The 15,786-nt window shown below is 45.4% G+C and overlaps 1 long non-coding RNA gene across 1 annotated transcript; it reads right to left on the bottom strand.

Moving 5' to 3' along the window:
• Window positions 1-2,917: 2,917 nt before the first annotated feature.
• LOC308667388 lies at window positions 2,918-6,712 on the bottom strand. The gene is made up of 3 exons (XR_014026274.1): window positions 6,685-6,712; window positions 4,086-4,218; window positions 2,918-3,087 (listed from the first exon to the last, which is right to left on the bottom strand). It is a non-coding gene; the product is annotated as an uncharacterized lncRNA (long non-coding RNA).
• Window positions 6,713-15,786: the final 9,074 nt, after the last annotated feature.

The raw sequence follows: 15,786 nt of genomic DNA on the forward strand, positions 1-15,786 counted from the left end.
AACTAAAACAAGGGGGGACATGATAGCAGTGTTCCAATATCTAAGGGATTGCCACAAAGACGAGGGGGTCAACCTATTCTCCAAAGTACCTGAAGGCGGGACGAGAAGCAATGGATGGAAACTAATCAACTTAAGAAGCAACATAGAACTAGGGAGAAATTTCCTGACAGTTAGAACAATTAATCAGTGGAACAACTTGCTTCCGGAAGTTGTGGGTGCTTCATCACTGGAGGTTTTAGGAAGAAATTGGACAGGCATTTGTCTGAAATGCTATAGGGTTTCCTACTTGAGCAAGGAGTTGGACTAGAAGACCCCCAGGTCCCTTCCGACACTGTTATTCCATTATGAAGCCTGAATGTGCTTCTTCTCTCCCTCCCTTTATCTTCATGAGAACAAGGGAGGATCCTCAAATTACATTTCTGCCCTAGACTCTGATTTCTTTTATCTGACCATTGTCTTGAATGCAGTTCTTTCCCCTGTTCCTCAAAGTTATGCCTCCTGCGCATTGCATCCATACCTTTTATTGCTGTAAACTTCTACTTGGAGTTGTAGAAGGATAGCACCCCTTCCCCCCCCCCCCCAGAGAAAGAAATATTTGGGAAATATTAAAAAGCAGAATATTGTATTTCCCAAAAGGAATATAGTAATGGAGAAAGAAAATCTTAAAAGACAGAAAGCAGCCCCCAGTATCCAGCCCCAGCCCCTCTCCCTTTCCCTCAGGCAGAGACCAGGTGTGTAGGAATGCAGGTTTGATAATCCTATTCAGAAAGGTTGGAGCCAGGAAGCTAGTAGCTGATGAGATTAGAAAGACAAAGACCCCTAAAATCTACATAACCCACCCAAACTCTAAAAACGTGACCTTTAGGACATAACAGGATTAACCCACCACCATCAGAATGTCAGAAGGGCACACTGAAACTCAGGTCAAAGTTCATGCCACAGGAACAACCTGAAACACAAAAGCCCAAGAAGGTATAAAAACCCACCACTCCCAGCAACATGTGGTCAGCAGCTCCAGAGCCACATTTCTGTCTGGTTCTGCTCTTCAAAAGCAGCCTCCATTTTGTTTATTCCCAGCTTGGACTGGACCCTGAGAGTCATGGAGAAACTCAAGCGCATGAACCTTTTCTTAATCCACGATAGGTTATGGCTGCTAGTTAACTTCTCTTGTTTTTATTTTCCACTTTGGACACAAGAAATCAGTTTTCACACAGCTTAAGTGATCCCTTAATTGGCAGCAAGCTTGCTACAGAGCTAGCTAGTCCACAAAAGACACCTGGCTAGTTACTTAGCAGTTCTTGTGCACTGAAATTATTTTGAGAACCTTGGAGGAATGCTCCTTAATTTAGAATTAAAGCTTTCGTGACAAGGTGGTCAACTTTCCGAACGAGGGCTGAAACACTGCTGTGAAATGTGAGCCCATAAAAAGTCTTTTCTGGTGTCACTCACATGCTCTGATTTAATATCAACCCCTCTAATAGCACATTCAGGTGCTCAGGTGCTCAGCATGCTGACATAACTAGAACAAAAATGGAGTTACAGAGAAACAAAACAAAATACAATTATGTACAGAGGGAACCCTTTGGTTCACAAGTGTGTAGCCTGCTGTTAAAAGTTATAATGGCACTGAAAATATTCAATTCAGAATAGAGATGGAAGGGGCCTTGGAGGTCTTCTAGTCCAACCCCCTGCTCAAACAAGGGGCATTGTACAATTTGAAACAAGTGGCTGTCCAGTCTCTTCTTAAAAACCTCCAGCTCCTTCAGAATTCTGGGATATAATCTGTCAGGTCCCGGTGATTTATATTCATCAACATCAGACAGGCGTTCTCTTGCCAGCAACCGTTCCTTATGTGTTTTAGCCTCCATTTACAACGGTTGCAACAGATTGTCATTTGCCATCTTCCTGGAACCTTCTGAGAAGCAAAGTCACTGGGGGGGGGGAACCAGTTTCGCTTAATGACTGCACGATTCATTTAACAACCATAGCGATTCTGTTAGTAACAATGGCAAAAATATCGTAAAATGGAGCGCAACTCACTTAGCACCTTCCTTGCTTAGTGACAGAAATTTTGGGCTCAATTATGGTCATAAGTCAAGGACTACCTGTAGAGGCCTGGGCAGTGATGGGATTCAAATATGTGAGAAACCGGTTCTCCGTGTGGATGCTACTTCCGGACGTCCATTCTGGGCCTGGGCAACAAAAAATTAGCTAATGGTTCTGCCAAACTGGTATGAACTGGCTGAATCCCACCATTGGGCCTGGGTCCTTCAGCAACCTCAGCCTGCTGACTCTATCCCTGGGGCCTTTTTTGGCTAGGCCAGGCAAACGTGGCTCTTTTATGACTCGTGGACTTCAACTCCCAGAATTCCTGAGTCAGTCCACGAGTCATAAAAGAGCCAAGGTTGCCTACCCCTGGGCTAGGCAGACTTGTGAACACATCCTAATTATAAACTTACCTGCATCCCTTTATCTGGTTCCTGTTTAAAATTGTTCACTCGATTTATGATTGTGTTCTTCTAACAGCTTATGAAATTGGATATACCCCCCCCCCCGCCCCCTAGAAAAGGCACCAGCCTTGGAAATTTCTGTGAGCAGATTATTTATGCTTTCTGATTTCTGCTATTGTATTTGATATTCCAGTAGCGATAACAGCCATTTTCAGAGAGCAGAGGTTACTGTTCAGTGTCTGCATTTTGACTCAGTGGATCACAAGTTATGTCAGCTTGTTACAATGATTTCATGATCAGTGACTTTGATGCTTTAGCATCAGGCACACAACAGGAAATATAAAGTTTAAGAAATAATTATCTTTCCCTCCAGCAATAGCTTTGTGGACAAGATAGACGTAATCAGACAAGTGAGTTAGAGTTTTATCTTCTTTATCAAGACATTCATCATTGGGTAATGCCTGTAGATTCATCAAACATATCTATAATCAAACAGCTCTTGCGTCACTAAATGCCCATGATGCTGATTGGCTGAAAGGTGAAGGAATTTGCATTCATAAATATACAGTGGATCTCCTGTTCAATCCAAATATAATTTGTATTCTTTTTCAACATGGTTTCCTGATGGAAAATGCTCCTATCCAACACAAGATAGATGGGCAGACTTATTAATCATTTCATTTTTAGTTTTCAAGTAATAATCATGTTCTTAAAAAAAGAAGAAAAGTTGAGCAGAAATCAAAGTTAAATAAAAGTCAGTGGGATTTTTTTTTTGGCCAGCTTTAAGAAGTTAGTCTTTGTATGGAGAGAGGATTATGTTGAAGTAGGATAAATTTAACTCAATCCTGTTTTTATTGTCATTGAAAAAAAATACTTTTGGTGGGTTTATGGATGGGGAAAAGCAACACTGTGACATTATTTTACAATCAACTGACCTTGTAGATGATGGTTATGCTGATTATATGTCCTTGGATGGATGGATGGATGGATATGGCAGGGGTAGGGAACCTTGGCTCTTTTATGACTTGAGGACTTCAACTCCCAGAATTCCTGAGTCAGCATGGCTGGTTCAGGAATTCTGGGAGTTGAAGTCCACAAGTCATAAAAGAGCCAAGGTTTCCAACCCCTGTCCTAGGCTAAAAGTTTCTCCTTTGAGTTGTTTCTGACTGTAGGGGGCAGTTCTCATTTCTGTTTCCTAGCTGAGGGAGCTTGTCTGAATACACTTTCATGGTTATGTGGTCGGCATGACTAAATGCTGAGGTGTACGGAATGCTGTTACTTTCCCACCAAAGTGGTACCTATTAATTTACTTGCATTTGCATGGTTTCAAACTGCTGGGTAGGCAGGAACTGGAGCAAGGACAGGAGCTCACCCGTTGCGTGGTGCTCAGGTCTTGAACCTGGGCTGCCAGCTTTCTAGCCAACAAGCCCAGTGTCTTAAGTGCTGAACAATTGTGCCCCTCATCCTATCCAAGCCAGGGCAAGCTATCTTAATGACTTTGCTCAATGTAAGCATTTTCCAATCTTCTCCAGAGAGGATTTGGAGAAGGCATAATCCAATTTCTTGCACATCCAGCAAATAATAAGTTGTAGAACAGTTTTGCCGGATCTGATGTGTAAAATTGTAACAAATTACCTGAATCCCCAGGCTGCATCCTCAGGTAGCCACTATGAGCAGAGCAGGTCCCCATCTTAACTTTGCCTTGGTATGACGTACTTCAGAAAGAGTATATAACACAACTTGTGCCAGGAGACATGGGAAAACATCGCTAATAAAACCAGAATAGGAAAAGATGTCTTAAAACAGAGGTCCCCAACCTCTGGGCCACGGTCCACTACCAGGCCGTGGCCTATTTGCAACTGGGCTGCATGAGCAGTGGGCCAGGCACACGTGCATGCAGCTCAACTTGCGCAAGTCGAGCTGCGTGCACATGCGGGCGTGCACCGGCCCAGCACTCACACGGCCTGGTTCCTTTCTCCCCCTCAACCAGGCCGCCAAGCTGCAAAGGTTGGAGACCACTGTCTTAAAAAACAGGAGGTTTCAAAGAAGACATTGGACAACCATTTGTCTGAAATGGTAAGACCTCAAAGGTCCCTTTCAACCCTGTTCTTCTGTTTTTCTGCCTTTAGCAATAGCAGTAGCACTTAGACTTCACAATGCTTTACAGCCCTCAACCTTCAGTTGGTGAGACTTGAACTGCCAAACTGCTGGCAGCCGGCAGTCAGCAGAAGCAGCCTGCAGTACTGCCCTCTAACTACTGCACCGCCAGGGCTCTTTCAATGCCTTCTCTGCTCATTAGGGGTGATTTAAACATGACGTAGTCTATTCATGTCTTTTTATTTTCTTGGATGGCCTGTGATGTCAGTTTGTGTGGAAGAGCCCTTAGAGAGAAACGAAATTTAATTTAATTTAAAGGTAAAGGTAAAGGTTCCCCCGCACATGCGTGCTAGTGGTTTCCGACTCTAGGGGCCGGTGCTCATCTCTGTTTCAAAGCCGAAGAGCCAGTGCTTGTCCGAGGACATCTCTGTGGTCATGTGGCCGGCATGACTAGATGCCAAAGGCACACGGAACACTGTTACCTTCCCACCGTAGTGGTCCCTATTTTTCTACTTGCATTTTTACGTGCTTTCGAACTGCTAGGTTGGCAGAAGCTGAGATGAGTAACAGGTGCTCACTCTGTTACGCGGCACTTGGGATTTGACCCAATGGAAGCAATGACATATTTTATTTTGGGGGGCGGGCTCTAAGATCACTGCAGATGGTGATTGCAGCCATGAAATCAAAAGATATTTGCTCCCTGGGAGGAAAGCTATGGCTGTTGTGATTCAGTGTCAGCCTGTGCTCCCAGCAGCTGAATCTGATGAATCTGAGGAGGAGGAGGAGGAGGGGTTTGGAGAGCCTTTTGTGTCAGAGGCAGGCTCTGATGCACTGTAGGACTCTTAGCCTGGCCTTTCCAGTCATGTTCCTCATGAGGCTCAGATGTGTGAGGAGGACGTGTCGGACTCAGAGGAGTCACAGCTGAATCTGTTCAGAGACGCTAGAAGCAGAAGGCAATCCAGCAGAGCAGAGCAGAGAAAATCAATGAGGCAACTCAGTGGGAGGAGGAGAAGGCAGTGAGAAGCCACGCCTTGGGACTGATAATAAAAGGGGAAGGTGTGGGCGGGGCTGGTTGCTGAAGGCAACCGTTTGGAGACATTCTAAGAGAATCCTGGTCTCTTCTGGATACTTCTGTTTAACTCTTGTTTGTTGACTCTTGTTTGTTATTTTGATTCATTTATTGAAGGAAATATTCTGTTGCTTTTTTGTTTGAACTATAAATAAATTTGGGTTGGGTTTTTCCAGCCTGTTGACTGTTAAAAGGAAAAAGGGGTTGTCCCTGACACACAAACAGGGCCGGTTGTAGGCTGGAACAGAACAACGGCAAACCTAGATAGCGTATTAAAAAGCAATGATATCACATTGCCAACAATGGTCTATAGAGTCAAAGCCATGGTTTTCCCAGTAGTGGTGTATGGCTGATCTGATCTCCTTGCAGTCCAAGCAGAGTTGGACCACGAGGACGGCTGAGCACCGAAGAGCTGATGCCTTCAAACTGTGGTATTGGAGAAGACTCTTGATAATCTCTTGGATTGCAAGGAGATCCAATCAGTCGATCCTAAAGGAAATCAACCCTGACTGTCCTTTGGAAGGACAGATGTTAAAGCCGAAGATCAAATATTTTGGCCACCTAATGAGAAGAGAGGACTCCTTGGGAAAGACCCTGATGTTGGTGTAATGTAGTGGGTCCGACTCAAGGAAGAGACGCCAGCCGGAGTACGTGTTCAGCTCTTTATTGTGGGGGGGTTCGTACTGGAGAACAAGGGCTACCTGGCCTCCTTATATACCTGGCTGGGTAGGCGGCTAGCCAATGGGGTTGGCCCTAGGTTTCCCGCCGAAACTGGGTTTCCCGCCAAAACCGTCCAGGCCAACGCCCCCTGGTGGCTGTTGCTATGCAGGTGCTTGCACTTGGATACATAACAGTTGGGAAAGATGGAAGGCAGAAGGAGAAGGGAACGGCAGAGGATGAGATGGTTAGATAGTGTCAATGTTGCAATGAACATGAATTTGGGCAAACTCTGGTAGACAGTGGAAGACAGGGTGCCTGGTGTGCTTAGGTACATGGGATCACAAAGGGCCCTACATGACTTAGCAACAACAGCAACAAAAAAATTAATTAACTTGTAGATTGACTTACCTGGTACATATTAGATAGGCTTACTTGCTACATATGCATATCAGCAGATCTAGCAGACAAACATCAGATGTTTTGACTGGAGGCCACTGTACTAGTTGTGGGGGGAAAAAAGATATTCTTCGAAACATCTCTTCTACTGTCTTAATCATGTGTTAAATGTCTTAAATCTTTTGCCAAATCTCCTCCTGGATCGTCCAGCTCTGACATTTACACTGGACCAGAGCCAACCTCAGTGCAGCAAAGAATCATGAGAAGGAATCATAAGTTAGAAGACAAAGGTCAAAGCCCGCCAAGGGTGAAAGCCATACCGGATGCTCCTTTCAGAATAATTTCTATGCTAATGACTCGTAGCTTTAGAGTTTGTTTATTTATTGATCCAGTTTCTGTAGCTGACCGTCCCAAGCAGAGAGGCGCGGTGGCTCCGTGGTTAAGATGCTGAGCTAGTCAACTGGAAAACCAACAGCCCAGGTTTGAGACTCGGTGCCATTCGACGGGGTGAGCGCCCCTGCTCAGCCCAGCTCCCGCCAATCAAGCAGTTTGAAAGCATACAAATGCAAGTAGATAAATAGGTATCATTTTGCTGGGAAGGTAACAGCATTCCCTGACATCATGCTGGTCACAGAAATATCTTCGGACAGCGCTGTCTCAATGGTCTTGAAACGGAGATGAGCATCACCCCCTAAAGACAGACTAAAATCCTCAGGGACTCCTTTACCTATCTATACCTTACCATCTCAAGAAAGTAAGAGAATAACAGAGTTGAAAGGGACCTTGGAGGTCTTCTAGTCCAACCCCCCCTGCTCAGGCAGGAAACCCTATATCATTTCAGACAAATGGGTGTCCAGTCTCTTCATAAAAACTGTGATTCTTGTTATTGTTTGTTTTACAGGAGAATGTTTTATTGCCAATTGCAATAATAATAATAATAATAATAATAATAATAATAATAATAATAATAATAATAATAATGATGATGATGATGATGATGATGATGATGATGATGATGTTGGAAGGGACCTTGGAGGTCATCTAGTCCAACCCCCTGCTCAGGAAGGAAACCCTATACCAGTGGTGGCGAACCTTTTAGAGACTGAGTGCCCAAACTGCAAACCAAAACCCACTTATTTATCTCTGGGTGCCAGGTGGGCGTGGCCCACTGGGTGGGTGTGGCTGTGGTGGTCGTGGAAGGTTGGGTGGGTGTGGCCAAGGTGGGTGTGGTCACCTCAATGTTTCTCATGGGGAGGGACACCTGTGGGCGGTGGGCAGGGTTGGGGGAGATCCAGGATGTCTCGGGCAGGTGGGGCAGTAGGCAGGAGACTCATCCTGTGGGGTGAGGCGAGGCAGGGTGGGGGTGCCATTACCATGGGGCAAGGCAGGGACTTGCTGCTGCCTGACACCATCGGCCCCCACACACAGAGGCCAGTGAGCGCATGGGGGCCCGACAGTGTCCGTCAGTAGCCACAGCCTGCCGGCCCCTTGACCGTTGCACTCTGGGGCTCTGCAGCTCATCGCCAGCAGTTCAAAGAAGCCGCCTCCGAGATGGATGGCCGGCCAACAGCTGAGGAGGTGCTGCAGTGGGTCATGCCTGGGAAAAGGAGAGCATGCGAGGCCAGGAGGGATGGGAGGGGGAGGGAAACCAGCCATGCCGGGGTGCATTCAGCCACATGGGAACTTGGCAAGTTAGCAGGCGGCTGGTTGAAGAGGGACAGTTGCCATCTCCAGGGCATGGCGAGTGTGCCCACAGAGAGGGCTCTGAGTGCCGCCTCTGGCACCCGTGCCATAGGTTCGCCACCACTGCCCTATACCATTTCAGACAAATAGCTGTCCAGTCTCTTCTTAAAAACTTCCAGTGTTGGAGCATTCACCATTTCTGGAGGCAGGTTGTTCCACTGGTTAATTGTTTTAACTGTCAGGTAGTTTCTCCTTAGTTCTAGGTTGCTTCTCTCCTTGATTAGTTTCCATCCGTTGCTTCTTGTCCTGCCTTCAGCTGCTTTGGAGAATAGCTTGACTCCCTCTTCTTTGGGGCAGCCCCTGAGATACTGGAACACTGCTATCATGTCCCCCCCTTGTCCTTCTCTTCGTTAAACTAGATATACCCATTTCCAGCAGCCATTCCTTATATATCTTCTATTGCTTGACTTTTGCTGCATTCAGGTCTTTCTTAGTAAAAGTATCTTTTCTCTAAATTTATGGAGTCAAGAGGTTTTCAGAGGAATTGATCGGAGGCAGCCCTGACAATTGTATTGCAGGTAAGAAGGCTGTGAGCTGCAGTTGTGGGTGCTCCATCCCTGGAGTTTGGACAGCCTCCTGTCTGAAATGTGTAGGGACTCCTGCTTGAGCAGAGGGGTTAGACTAGAGCAGGGCTTTTCAACCAGTGGTATGGGTACCACCTGTGGTACACTGGCACCTGGCAGGTGGTACGTGACCATCCTAGAAAAGTGGTAGTGGGGAGGGGAATGAGCTGAACCAGTGGCAGCACCGCACAAGCCTGAGCGAGAGACGGCTGGAGCTGCAGGGCTGTCAGGGCTCAGCGGAAGAGCCAGGATCAGCGCCAGGCTCCAGCTGGAGCTCGGCACTGATCCCGGTGCGTCTGCTGAGCCCAGAAGAAGTGCCGATCAGCTGGAATGTCGCAGCATCTCCAGGGTCTTGTGATTTACATTCAGATGCTTGGCAACTGATTCATATTTATGATGGTCACAGTGTTCCAGGGTCATGTGAAGTGACCAAAACCTTCTGCAACCACCCAGCAGAGGGGGGAGGAATAAAAACCAAACACCCCCACATCCCACCCCCACTGCCAATCCTCAACAGAAATGCTCGCAACAATGAAAACCTCGGAACAGGAGGAAGAGCGCCGCCGGGCGGGCAGGCAGGCATCTTGCTCAGCTGTGGCTTGGGGGGGGGCACTTTTTTCAGTGCCATTGTAACTTCGAACAGTCACTAAGCGAACTGTTGTAAGTCGAGGACTATCTGCACTTCATCACTTTTTTCCTTTTTTTTTTTTTTTGGTCATCAAGTCTTTGACACCTTGCTAGGCGACTGGTGGTACTCGGATGTTGCCATGTCCTAAAAGTGGTACAATGGGTGAAAAGGTTGAAAAGCCCCTGGACTAGAGGACCTCCAAGGTCCCTTCCAACTCTGTTGTCTATGGAGATTCTCAGTCCTCCAGGTCATGGTTGTCCCAAAGGTGATTTTTTCCCCAAGGTTTTTCTTCGAAGACCTTTTGCTTCTCATCCAAGAAGCTTCTTCAGCTTTGACTGGAAGGTGGGGAATGGAAGGCATTCTATTCTAATTTCTGTTGTTCTCCTGTGCTGATTGTGAGTTCATTCAGACAAGAGTCTGAAGGCAAACACATTATGACTGCTCAAGCAAATATTTCAAGATGCTTTTTTTTTGGTTCTGTCGAAAAGAAGTACCTGTAATAAAAAGCAATGTTCCAAAGACAGGCAGCAGTTTCATAAATAATTTACTATCGAGATATGCACCAGGTTTTGAGAGCAGGGGAAGCAACATTTTGTTGATGGCCAAAGAACACAACCTTGGAAGATAACGTCTTTTTTTAAAAGTTTGGCTAGTTTGGTAGGCCTTTATCACAAGGTGCAACAAGACCTGAGGCCAGGAGTCCTGCAAATCTCTCTTTTATCTAACATTGATCATGCTTTAATGGATTTTTTTTTACAGTTTTAGAATGCAGCCCGCACGACTCTTAGCTGCAATACCGGCATCTTGGGTCAACCAGACTATTCCATCTATAACGATGGGGGGTGAGGTGTTACCCCCAGTTGATAGGGCTCGCAACTTGGGCGTCCTCCTGGATTCACGGCTCAATTTTGAAGACCACATAGGAGCTGTGACCAGGGGGGCTTTTGCCCAGGTTTGCCTGGTGCGCCAGTTGCAACCCTACCTGGACTGAGATGCCCTACGCACAGTCACTCATGCGCTCGTGACCTCCCATTTAGACTACGGCAATGCTCTCTACATGCGGCTGCCCTTGAGGACCACTTGGAGGCTTCAACTGGTGCAGATTTATTTATTTATTTATTTATTTATTAAATTTATATACCGCCCTTCTCCCGGAGGACTCAGATTGCGGCCGCGCGAGTTGTCATGGGGGTTTCCCGATACTCCCATGTAACACCTCTACTCCGCGAGCTGCAGTGGCTTCCGGTTGCCCTTCGGGTGAGATTCAAGGTGCTGGTGATGACCTATAAAGCCCTAAATGGCTTGGGTCCGGGATATTTAAGGGAACACCTGCTGCCGGCATCAAGCTCCCTTCGTACTGTGCGCTCCCACAGGGAGGGCCTTCTCAGGATACCGCCAGTTAAGGAATGCCAGCGGGTTATTCCCAGGGGAAGAGCGTTCTCTGTGGGCGCACCGGCCCTATGGAACCAACTTCCCACGGAACTTAGGACTGCCCCCGACCTTCGCTCATTTTGCCGGGACCTGAAAACTTGGCTCTTTGAGCTGTCTGGCCCAGGCTGAGGGGTTTTAATTTTTATTGGGTTTTAGTTTTAAATTTCGGGGACTTGAATTAATTAATTGTTTTAACTGATTTTAATTTTTGTATGTTATGCTTTTAATTTCCCCTGTAAACCGCCCTGAGTCCTACAGCATTTAACATCTCTCAAGGGCATCTCAGTCCAGATAGGGCCGCAACTGGCGCACCAGACGAAGCTGGGCAAAAGCCCCCCTGGTCACGGTTCCTATATGGTCTTCGAAATTGAGCCGTGAATCCAAGAGGACGCCCAAGTTGCAAGCCCTATCGACGGGGGGTAACACCTCACCCCCCATCATTAGTGATGGAACAACCTGGTTAACCCGAGATGCCGTTATGCACAGCCACTCAGTCTTGGCAGGATTGAGATGAAGCCTGTTTCTCCCCATCCAAACCCGGACCGCCTCCAGGCAACGGGACATCACGTTGAGTGCATCACTGGGTTGGTTCGGGGTGAAAAGAAAAAGTTGGGTATCATCAGCATACTGATGATACCCCACCCCGAAACCATGAATGAGCTCGCCCAGCGGTTTCATGTAGATGTTGAACAGGAGGGGGGAGAGGACCGACCCGAGGGACTCCACAAACGAGAGATCTCGTGGCCGACCTCTGCCCTCCCATCAACAACGACTGCGAGCGGCCCAGGAGGTAGGAGAACCACCGTAAAACGGTGCCTCCCACTCCCAACCCCCTGAGACGCCGCAGTAGGATACCATGGTTGCTGGTATCGAAAGCCGCTGAGAGATCTAAAAGGACTAGGACAGAGGAACATCCCCTGTCCCGAACCCGCCAGAGATCATTCACCAGTGCGACCAATGCCGTCTCCGTGCTGTACCCGGGCCTGAAACCCGATTGGTACGGGTCAAGATAATCAGTTTCCTCCAGGAACAGAGGAAGCTGATGCGCCACCACACTCTCAACAACCTTCGCCAAAAAGCGGAGGTTGGAGACCGGATGGTAGTTATTTAAAACAGCCGGGTCCAGGGCAGGCTTCTTGAGGAGAGGTCTCACCACCGCCTCCTTCAAGGCGGCAGGGAAGATACCCTCCTTCAAGGAAGCTTGGGAAGTGTACACATGTATACCTGACAGAGCTGGTAAACAGGTAGCCAAATCACCACTCTGCAATTGCATTGTAGTCTCCTGGCTAATGTAACAATGCCATATGCTAATAATAAAAAGTTCAATCATCGCTCCTATTTTTATTTTAAATATATGTCGCTGATGAAAGAGACCAGCCGTAAATTCTGTGAAGAAGCTAGCTTATCCTAGCCAATCATTGTGATATTATTCTTTAGGGTGGAGGCGTAAGACCCATCAGCTGGTACTTGAGGGGCATTCCATGGGGAAATCAACATTTCCAGTTGCAGCAAGGCTGTGCTAAAGGGACGTTAAAGAAAGAGCAGAAGTCTTTGAACGCAAGGATTGCTGCATCCCAGTTCTCTTGTGAAAAGCCATAGTTTGTCCTGATGTCAAACTGGTCCACGGAGTGCACTAGATTACTATTTCAAGGTGCCATTTGAAAGGGATCATTACTTCTTGCCATGGAAAGGTCAAGAAAGAAAGTGAGTTTTATACCTGCAGAGAAAAAGGCTTTCGTATCCCTCCTTTCCCTCACATTGAGGAACAAGTAGCAATTTAGTGCATCTTAATTTAGAAATATTTCAGGCACAGCTTAGATAAATAAAGAGTAGGCTTCGTTTCCCACAGGCTGAGCTTGGAAAATAGATTCTGGTTGCATATGCTGGAAAGAGGGGAGGTGGGGGACAAAAGCCAGATGTAGAGAGAAAATGCTAATAGAGATTCTTGCTTTTCCTTGCATTTGTCAACAAGGAGACTGTGGGCATTTTTTAAAAACACTGAAGCATTTATAGACTCACCGTTGAATAAGTATTGATTGCATTTTCTTGTCATTAAGTGTATACAGCCAGCCTGCCTGCCTGCCTCTGGGCTTCATGCATTCCAGGATCCTTCTAATCTATGGCATCTAATTATATAGCAAAAATATCAGAGAAAAATCTGGAAAATTCTTGTCATATATGCAACTTGCATGCCAGAAATACATTTTTCCACCTTATTCAGCTATCCCTATATACACTTTTTAAAATATGCAACTTCTGCAGTGCATGCATTATCCCAATTTAGCTCTACTATCCTCTTTTTTCCTGTCTCAGTTATTGCGTTATCTCAAAGCATAAACAGCTTTGAGTAAACTTTACATCTAGTGCTAGACTTTGCCCAACAAAGCTATAGCTTCTAGAAACAGTTGCAATATATATGCAAAGACACACACACACACACACACACATTTCAAAAATATCAGATCCTTACTGATTCAAAGGCAAGCTGTCAATTGGTTGCAAATCATTTAATCAGCCTTTTCCAAGATTCTCAGCACACATTATAGGGAGGGAATATATCTTGCATTTTATTCTCCCACAGCTGAGAGTTAAAATGTTTGTGATTTAACCTTTCAGTTAATTCATTGCAAGCTATTCTCCAAAGCGCCTGAAGGCAGGACAAGAAGCAATGGATGGAAACTAGTCAAGGAGAGAAGCAACCTAGAACTAAGGAGAAACTTCCTGACAGTTAAACAATTAACCAGTGGAACAACCTGCCTCCAGAAGTGGTGAATGCTCCAACAATGGACAGCCATTTGCCTGAAATGGTATAGGGTTTCCTGTCTGAGCAGGGGGTTGGACTAGATGACCTCCAAGGTCCCTTCCAACTTATTATTTTCTCTGCACAACCAGATGGCTATTCTTGCTGTTACTGGTCTGCTTGGACTTCAAATCCCTAAGAAGCCCTAAGGAAGGGAAGAGAAATTGCAGTTGATTTCCTAAAAAACAGATAAGATGAGTTACCATAGTTAGATGGCCTCTTGAAAAGGGAGATATGCAAAATTCAAGCATTACATAATTACCTTTTATTTTTATCCTGCCTTTATTATTTTTTTATAAATAACTCACTGCTCAACTGAGGGTTGGCTGCTGGAGAAAAGAGTCTTTGTGCTGCCTTTCTAGTTTTATAATATTTTATAAAACATTATATATGTTTTAGACATGATTTGCATTGGCCTGTTTTTTTTAATTCAGTTTTTGATTTTTGTTTTTTGTAGATCAAGTCTACTCACCACCAGCACCTCTCATTTGACAGCTTCTGTTTTGTTGTGTAAGTTTCAACAATGTTCCACTTTAAAAAAAAAGTTTGAAACGTCTAGTCATATATTTTTATTCTACATGGTTGGGAAATACCGTTATTGAAATTACGTCTTTTTAAAAAAAAATTTATCCACCAGAAAGACAACATAGCATGAAAAATCTTTATGGGACTCATGTTCTGCAAAGGAGATAATATGGGGCTTTCCTTGGATGTTAGATAGTTGCAGGAAGAAGTAGGCTACGTTAACAGGATAGAATCAAGAACACTTGAAGTGTTAATGACACTTTTTAATGCCTTGTTAAGGCCACACTTGGAATATTGCATACAGTTTTGGTTGCCACGATGTAAAAAAGATTTTGAGATTCAGGGTGCAGAGAAGAGCAACAAAGAGGAACCGGTGGACTGGAGGCTAAAACATATAAAGAATGGTTGCTAGAATTGGTTATGTCTAGTTTAATGAAAAGAAGGACTAGGGGTGACATGATAGCAGTCTTCCAGTATCTAAGGGGCTGCCACAAAGAAGAGGGAGTCAAGCCAGTGGTGGGATTCAAATATGTGAAAAACCGGTTTTCTGTGTGGATGCCGCTTCCGGGAGTCAGTTCTAGGCCTGGGCAACAAAAAATTAGCTACTGGTTCTGCCAAACTGGTGCGAACCAGCTGAATCCCACCACTGAGTCAAGCTATTCTCCAAAGCACCTGAAGGCAGGACAAGAAGCAATGGATGGAAACTAATCAAGGAGAGAAGCAACGTAGAACTAAGGAGAAACTTCCTGACAGTTAGAACAATTAACCAGTGGAACCACCTGCCTCCAGGAGTGGTGAATCCTCCAACACTGGAATTTTTTAAGAAGAGATTGGTCAACCATTTGACCGAAATGGTATAGTGTTTCCCGCCTGAGCAGGGGGTTGAACTAGATGACCTTTGAGGTTCCTACGAACTCTGTTATTCTATTCTATTCTATTCTATTCTATTCTATTCTATTCTATTCTATTCTATTCTATTCTATTCTATTCTATTCTATTCTATTCTATTCTATTCTATTCTATTCTATTCTATTCTATTCTATTCTCCCCCCAAAAGAAACTGGCGGCTGAATATGAAAGCCCAGATGGTTTCTTTGAGAACTTAAGAGATCTCCACCTTCCACGCTTTTCATTTTACCTTGAATACAGCCATATCTTCCCCTGTAAGAGAAACCAGGACACTGTTACTATGTTTAAAATTCTAGCCTCGCCACAACCACAGCCCCAGTCCCCTTACAACAAACATCCAAATCCTGAGGTCCCAGGGCTGCCCAAAAATCTTAAATGTGGTCCCAAATTATCCTCCTGATAAACACTGTTATCCAGTTTTAAGCTTTGATGTGACACAAGGGAGAAATTAATATACAGGTTATACTCCAATCATATTGCCTATATGACATCTTAATTTATGATGCTTTAGAAAC

The sequence above is a fragment of the Vipera berus genome (genome assembly GCF_964194415.1).
Source record: "Vipera berus genome assembly, chromosome: 4".
NCBI classification, from domain to species: domain Eukaryota; kingdom Metazoa; phylum Chordata; class Lepidosauria; order Squamata; family Viperidae; genus Vipera; species Vipera berus.